Source organism: Lissotriton vulgaris, chromosome 3_1 (genome assembly GCF_964263255.1).
Source record: "Lissotriton vulgaris chromosome 3_1, aLisVul1.2, whole genome shotgun sequence".
Classification (NCBI taxonomy): domain Eukaryota; kingdom Metazoa; phylum Chordata; class Amphibia; order Caudata; family Salamandridae; genus Lissotriton; species Lissotriton vulgaris.
The window spans coordinates 508815901-508824604 of record NC_141689.1 but is presented as its reverse complement, the minus strand read 5'-3'; positions in this window follow the sequence as shown (position 1 = coordinate 508824604).

Genomic DNA, 8704 nt, shown 5'->3' with positions numbered 1-8704 from the left:
AGTCAGGGTAGAGGGAGATGTTCATGCCCTCAAACTGTAGATTCCCTTTCTCCCTTGCCAGCCGCAGTGCCAAGTCGCGGTCCCTGTAGTTCAAGAGTTTTGCGATGATCGGCCGCGGTGGGAGGCCAGGTTGCGGCTTCGGTCCCAGGGTGCGATGGGCCCTCTCGACGATGAACATAGGGGAGAAGACGTCCTCCCCTAGCAGCGTGTGGAGTAACTTTTCCACAAACAGCTCCATCTTGCCAGTATTGGTAGACTCCGCCACTCCCGTGATGCGGACGTTGGAGCGCCGTGAGCGTGCTTCCAGGTCCTCCGTCTTGTCTTGTATGACCTGGAGCAGGCGGCTGAACTGCTTTCGATCTTTATCCCATTTCGTCTGGGCCTCCTCCGCCTCCGTCAGCCGCCGCTCCGCCATATCCAGCCGCTCAGCATGTTTGTCCACCCTCTCAGACATGCGGTCCATCCTGAAGGACAGCGCATCAATTTTCGTGCCGATCGCCATCATACTGTCCTGTAAGCCCTTTTTCATGGTGCAGAGCATTTCGCGGATGTCCGCACACAGCGAGCTATCAGCAGTCGCAGGCTGCGTTGAGGTCTCCGGAGGCGCCCCTTCAGCACCCTTCGGCTTCCGCTGCTCGAACGACAGCTTCGGTTGGTTCCTATCTCCCTTCCCCATAACGTCGCTTATGGGTCGTTGGCAAGGCACCCCAGGCAGTGCCGGCGTGGTGTAATGGGGGCGTCGGGGGAGCGAACTCCGTTGAGCAGGTTGTTGCGTAGCAAAAAATGAAGCCAAAATGGCGGCCGCAGGCAGCTAGCTTCGGGCGGGCCCAGGGGACGACGAAGCCCGCCACCGGGCGCGCACAACAGTGCAGATCTCACTGACGACAAGGGAATAGTACCAACTCACTCCAGCACACTTCCCGGCCACTGTGCCACGTTGGCCCCCGAGGCGCCCCAGATGGAGGTGTCCTCCGCCAAATGTCTTCGGGAGGATATAGCTTCCCGCCGGGGGGTTCCCGGGCCTCGCCGGCGCACCTCCAGGCCACAGCAGCTGGGCCACTGTTAATGCACCTCTGTGAGCAGTGCGACCACGTCCACTCTCCAAAGCACAGGTTAAAGTCACTCAGGGGAAACCACAGGATAGTCGCCAATCCGGTAGACCGAGTCCACACCGGCTCCACACGCCGCACGCAGCGTGACGCAGGCCGGGCAGCCCCTCAGGATAGTCCGTGGATTGCGGCCTGGTCCGTCACTTCGCCCTCCGCCGGCCAGCGGAGCGAAACCACAACCGAATTCGACCGGGGAAGGTGCCCCCACCAGCACCGGGGGTAGCTGAAGTGATACCCACAATTTCTAGGGCCAGCCAGGTGCCAAAAGGATAGCTTTGTCGAATATTAAAGGGGCTCAGGCGAGGAGCTCAGCGCTCACACGTCTTTCATGGACGCAAGCTCCGCCCCATACACGCCAGTATTTTGATGTGGCACACTTACTAGCAATCTAGTGCAATTTATGTTGAATTTACACATTCCAAGATTGCGCCCCGCGCTGCGATCAAGAATTAGTCCTTTGTTTGTTTTGTAATGATTTGCAAACATTCATAATGGCGCCGCGCACGTCTTGTCAGATGAAAACATTGAGAAAGGGAGGGCTCTCCCGAAACGCATCTGTCTTTGAATAAATTGTCCTGCTGAACGAACTGTGCCGTGCTTGAGAGTGCTTTTTCTTCCTGGAACCCGGCTGGGTATCTTCAGGATTTTGGGAGCTTGGATATATATATATATATATATTGAGGTGGAGGACACTACTTTGAAAAAGTTTCCGGGAGAAACGAAACGCGTCAGTGAAGTCCCGAATCATGCTGTTCCTTAATTAAAATGGTATTTAACGAAGTCACGTGTGCGACTCAGCTTCTTTCATTGAGGAGAGAGGGATTGAACATTTACATCGGCGTGGTTCTGCCGAAGAGTCAACGCACCGCCACAAGAGCGCCAACGCTCTCCCAACAGGAACCAAAGCTTGGACCGACAAAACGGACCGGGAGAGAGGTGCCGCCGAGGACTGGACCTCGGTATTGGTCCCTAGCCAGCTCGAAAAGTGGGCTGACACGGGGTAACTTCCAGCCATCAAAACTGCCCAGGACAGCAAGATTAATCCACCGCCCACTGGAGGGTTTGAAAATGTTAAGCAGCCGTCGAAACCACAGGCTCCATAATGCAACATTAAATGGAAATGCTTTCCGTATTGAAATTCCATCGGAGGAAATGTGGCACAAACATCAATTAAACTGTGGAACCCACGGACTGTAATTGAGGTGGAGGACACTACTTTGAAAAAGTTTCCGGGAGAAACGAAACGCGTCAGTGAAGTCCCGAATCATGCTGTTCCTTTAATTAAAATGGTATTTAACGAAGTCACGTGTGCGACTCAGCTTCTTTCATTGAGGAGAGAGGGATTGAACATTTACATCGGCGTGGTTCTGCCGAAGAGTCAACGCACCGCCACAAGAGCGCCAACGCTCTCCCAACAGGAACCAAAGCTTGGACCGACAAAACGGACCGGGAGAGAGGTGCCGCCGAGGACTGGACCTCGGTATTGGTCCCTAGCCAGCTCGAAAAGTGGGCTGACACGGGGTAACTTCCAGCCATCAAAACTGCCCAGGACAGCAAGATTAATCCACCGCCCACTGGAGGGTTTGAAAATGTTAAGCAGCCGTCGAAACCACAGGCTCCATAATGCAACATTAAATGGAAATGCTTTCCGTATTGAAATTCCATCGGAGGAAATGTGGCACAAACATCAATTAAACTGTGGAACCCACGGACTGTAATTGAGGTGGAGGACACTACTTTGAAAAAGTTTCCGGGAGAAACGAAACGCGTCAGTGAAGTCCCGAATCATGCTGTTCCTTTAATTAAAATGGTATTTAACGAAGTCACGTGTGCGACTCAGCTTCTTTCATTGAGGAGAGAGGGATTGAACATATATATATATATATATATATATATATATATATATATATATATATATATATATATATATATATATATATAAGTTTTTTTTTTATAAGCCAGGAAGAGTCCTTCCGGGATCCTACTCCCTTTGTCAGGTGGCGCGTTATTCGGCAAGCCAAAATGCCAAACAGTTTCAGATTGCAATCCACAATTGCCCATAAGCAGAAGGCGGACTCGGAAGTATTCCGCAGAATTCTATTCTTAGATAACGCTACGCGTTTCGACACAGAATGTGTCTTGTTCACACGATAACCATTCTGACATATCCGGCATGTTTAATTAAAATAAAGTAAACATCAATGAGGTGAAGGGTAAGGTCACATGACATCCTTGGTGAAATTGTCCGCCATTTTGTAATGGTAAAAACAACGTGCAAACAGGTATACTTTACACATTAAAATCCTTTCTATACTCTTTTAACATTTTGTGATAACAAAAAAGTATTCTTTTTGTCACATATCAAATTATACATCATGTTCATAAGAGTGTCGCTAAAAAAAAAACATTGGTATTGTGAGAGGTATCACGACTCGGTATGCCTATTCAGAACTAGAGGGTAGGAACAATTTCCTCTATTTATAAATAATTCCATATGCTGGGTAACCTTGAAGTTAAACATCTATGAGTAACAGACAATCAAATTGCCCTCTGTAATGACATAAAATATCAAAGAAATTTAAAAAAATGCTTGAAAGCGGTTTGCTCGGTCTAGTGCCAGATTACTCTTGCACCGGATAACAAGCATAGAAATTGCACCCTTTAATTATAAAAGAATGCTCAAGAGCAATCTACTCTGTCTAGTGCCCGATTGATTTAACTCAGAATTCATATAGAACAATAATTTGTAAGTACCCAGTCATACTACCAATGAGAACCCTAATGAAACGTTCCATCACACTCTCTGGAACTATTTGTATGAACCAGAATTGTCCACTATACAGAAACTTCTGTGGTAGCTGGCGGTAACCATTTCCAAAGTTAGAAATTATGAATACTCAACTAAAAGGAACCCCAAATTACTCATATGATAAAAAGTTGTATATAATCTGCCGGTAGCTGTCAGATACTAGTGCACCAAAAGTGAATTTCTTATCTTACTAAAGTGAGGTGGTGTCTTCCATCCAAATGAAGAAAATGGTAGGGAAGCAGTGAAGTGCACAAAAAAGTGAAGTCTCCCTTCCTTTCCTCCTGAAAGAAACATATAAACAGACTGTTAAAATCAACATTGGATTAAAATGTAAAAACTTGTTCACATTATTGCAGTACTACACCATTAACGGTTAATAGAAACAAAACTCTATGGCCACACAATAGTGATACTACTAATCAGACTTTCCACTCGACAGATCCCTGTTCTAAGTGTAACATGAGCTATTCTTCATGAAGGTGAGTTGCTAATTCCTCGTCTAAATTATGGCCTCCCGGGAATCTATTTTCCAGCTCCGTGATCCACCTAGATTGCCTTTTCCTAAGTGCAAGTTCTCGGTTACCACCACGTCTCCCTATATTAACTTGTTCCACTGCAAAGAATCTCAAAAGGGAGGTGTTGGATTGATGGAATTCTTGGAAATGTCTAGCAATAGGGTAATGAACATCCACGTGTGTTATCGCTCTAAGATGTTCTTGTATGTGTTTCTCGACCATACAGATTGTACTCCCCCCATACCTACGTTTACACGGACACTCACGAACGTAGATGACATAGTTCGTATTACATGTCATAAATTGTTTGATTCTTCTGCGTTCTGTATTCCCAGGAATTTCAACTTCCTTTACCGTGTAACTTGCGTTGCATGCCCTGCAGTGTCCACAGGGATAGAAGCCTTTGAGACCCTGTATGTGCTGTTTCTTATTATCTGATATGTCTCCTTTTATATATATATTTATATATATACTAAAAGAAGCATTGGCAAATCCAATAAGTTTTGCCTTTGAACTCTAATGACTTTTCCAATTGCTTTTTAATTTATGCTGTACAGTAATGCTCAAATTGCTGATTTTGAACAGTGTAAACAAAGGGTCAAAGAAAGTTGTGATGATGCTGCAGCATTTTGAAGCAGCGCACGTGTATCATGACACGTGCATGCAATTTATTTTGCTTACCTATTCGAATAGGATCGGAAAATATAAAATATTGAAATGAAGAAGCACAAAGGCACTTTTATTTATAAAGGAGAAGAGCCAACAGCAATGTGGTGCCTGACCCAAAAAAACTATTCATGAGGCAGAAACCTTCCACTGGGTGTCACCACTGATACTGGCTAATTCACAGACACAACTGCCGACACTACTTGCAGTAACCCCAGTATGACAGGGGTTAATTTATTCAGAAACCTTTGTGTGAAAATTACAGTGCACAGAGGAGTGAAGCAGACTTCATTCAAAGTCACAAACACCAGTTGCTACAGCATAACCGATACTATCTAAGACACACTGTGCACCATTCTACAAAAGGCACTTTAAGATACAACTCTGAACACACATCAAACACAGCTCAAACATGCAGCTAATTATTTTTATGGTACCCAACAATGCATGCCTCTACCAGCTGCTTAATACACGTACAACCTGCCTGGCAATGGGTATGCGTGCTGACCCGCATCCCTTTGGTGTCACACTAGCTCATTCATACTACTGACAACATCTCCCCATATTGACTCAAACTCCATAAACTTCAAGCAGGAATTATTGACGGAGAAAGCACAAGCAAACAGAAAGCAGATATGAATCATATAAAAAAGATCCCATGAACTGACAAAGTACAGTGATCAATGGCATCCACAGACAACTCATAAACTGATAAAGAGCGCGATTACTGGAGGCAAAAAGAGCAGTCACGGCTGGTCCTGTGAATGAGTAGTGGGGTGATGAGGGTGTGGGGAGACAGAGGTAAGGATTGGAGAAAATAAATCACTTACATGTCATCCGGCCCCCTCTCTTGCATAATCATCCTGGCTTCTACTGGAACAGGAAGCAGGATAGGCCCCCTGAGCCAATCACAATGCTGCAATACATCGTTGTGACTGGTAAGCACCCAGGTTCCCCTGAGCCAATCACAATGCTGCAATGCAGCGTTGTGATTAGTCTGAGCAACATGGTTCAGCACTCAGATGGGGAGCGGAAAGCCTGGGTATTTTGTCCCCACAGGGCTGGCTAAACATTCATGCGCACTTAGGAGGGTGTCACCACTGCTCCCCCTGTGCAGCCCAGTCCCGCCCAAAAAAACTGCCCCAGAAAAGAAAAAGAAAATAATAACATTGTGTTATTATCATTTTAATTTTCCTTTTTTGCCCTGCTGAGAGGCAGTGGGGTGACGCTCCTCCGTCTTAGCAGAAAACCCTGAAAAAGAGACAAGCCCACGCTATTCCCAAAAATATACAATTCGGATAATTATGTTAATCAATTGTATTGTTTTGCACATATTTACTACGGCTTCTCTGGGTCACATTTAAAATGAGGAAGCGCCAAGGGGGGAAATATGTAGAAACCAGCATGAGAAGAGTGGCTCACTGGTTAGAGGAGGCAGACCTGGAAGCAGAGGTCAGCCCATGACCAGGGTACAATTCCCGGCTCGGCGGGGTCTTGAGTCCTAAAATGTCCACGGACTCGACAGTTCTCGCTCCGGTGCCTACTCGATTCACGGGTTCACACTCTGCGACTCTGGGCAATAGCTTGCTTAATCTCCACAACGGCCCCTTGCGGCGGGATGCCTGGCTTTCACCTTGTGGATACCCTGCCGGGGTTATCTCACAGGGGAATACCAGGACGGGTTCCCTAAGCAAGCGCTTAGATACCGGGTCGGTGATTTGCGCTATATAAATACATGTACATTTACATTTACATGATAAATCGATGACGGGGGAAGAAGAAACATGAAAAAGACAGCTAAAAAAAAGAGTGAGGCTGGGGCAGACAAATGGTAAGCAAGAGAGAGCTCTAAGCCCTGTTTGTAAACACTAATCTTTTTGAAACGAGACAAATGCACTAGCACATGCACTCGCAGGCTTGCGCCTACAATAAAGAGAAACTTCAGAGAGACAATAAAAGGTATTCAAGAGAATACCAGTGGCCCTGCTATAGGCTCAAAATCCAACACGATTGACAATCCCCCCCAAACAACCTTTTTTAAGTATCAATTTTAAAAGCAACAGTAAATGGTACACTTGGGGGAGAGTCATGCAAAATAATCTATGACAGCCTGACATGCATATTGTACACATTCTTACTATATTGCTATACTCTTCTTGCAAATTTCTTTGGACGTTATCATGCATTCTCCATTAATCAATTAATTGTTCACTCAAAAGTCATTATCCTTCAAAAACGCATTGTGTAAAACACTGGCATATCAAGAGGCGTGAATAGCACTGCCAGGACCCGGAACCCAACGGTCTTGGACGAACACGGACTTACCTGCTCGTGTTCCATTTATTTATCCTGTGCTGCGCTACCCATGGCTTTATTTTAACCCGTATTACCGGGTCTGAATTATCACCGGTACTTATCAGCGTAACATGCCATTTCAGCCCTGAAGTGTCACAGGCTGTGTCCTGTTGATGAAACATGTGTCGGCTGGCATTGTTTTTTCATTCAGAAGAATATCATCTGCATAAACAACTTGTTTTTTGTACCACCGGTGTCAACTTGCTTGAAAATTATTTTGTTGTATCAATACCAACTATCCAGAAACGTGTGCCCAGTTTCTTTTGTATATGTTCCTGTGATAAGGGCTTGTGCTTTTAACTCATACAAAGGTTTAGGGTTTTTCCTCCGCACTGGCGGCACCGTTAACAAATGTGTTCAAATCCATTACCACTTAGTCACTCATTATCTGCATGACCGCCATTGTCCTGCTCCCTCCCAAACCCTTCGCAGGTGTTCAATATCAAAAACTAATACTCAAAGTATTCGCATCCAAAAACACCCAGTTCTCTATTGACATTGCCATATATCATACAAAGACCAATTCACTGCCACCTCGAAATCATCTTTCATCAAACCTTCTATTATTATAATTATTATTATTATTATTATTATTATTATTATTATTATTATTATTATTATTACTATTATTATTATTATCATTATTATTAAATTAAATTTATAATGCGCACCGCTACCCTTGACAGGGTTTCCCAGCGCAGGCATGTCCACTACTGCAGACTGAGTAAACGTGGAGCTAATCACTGAAAGAAAAGCCAGGTCTTATGATCTCGATGAAACTTGGGGTAGGAAGATTCATGTTTCATGGAACTAGGGAGAGAATACAAAATGTTATAGCTATCGCAACAAGAATTTTAGATTCTATTAAGGACACGGAGGCGAGGATTATGCTTTCTCGTTTCTTTACTGCAAAACACAGCAGCCAATTAAAGTAAAACTACACATGTAAAAAACTACAATATCCATGAGGCTTTTAACCACGCCTCCAATATAACGTCCAATCACATCATGAACAAGCATACAAAGTAGAGAGACACTAATCCTGCCTCCTCTTTCTTTGCGCGAAGAAGTCCCATAAGAACAAACAAAGTCTTTGAATTCTCAACGGAGAAATTAACAGTGCCTGTAATAGGTTCTCAACGGAGAACAATCCAAAACCAGCGAAGGCGTCTGCTTCCATCCTGAAGGCACGTCCACTCCATCCGGAGAAGGCACTCAACTTTTGTTGGAATCATTTCCTACAATAGAAA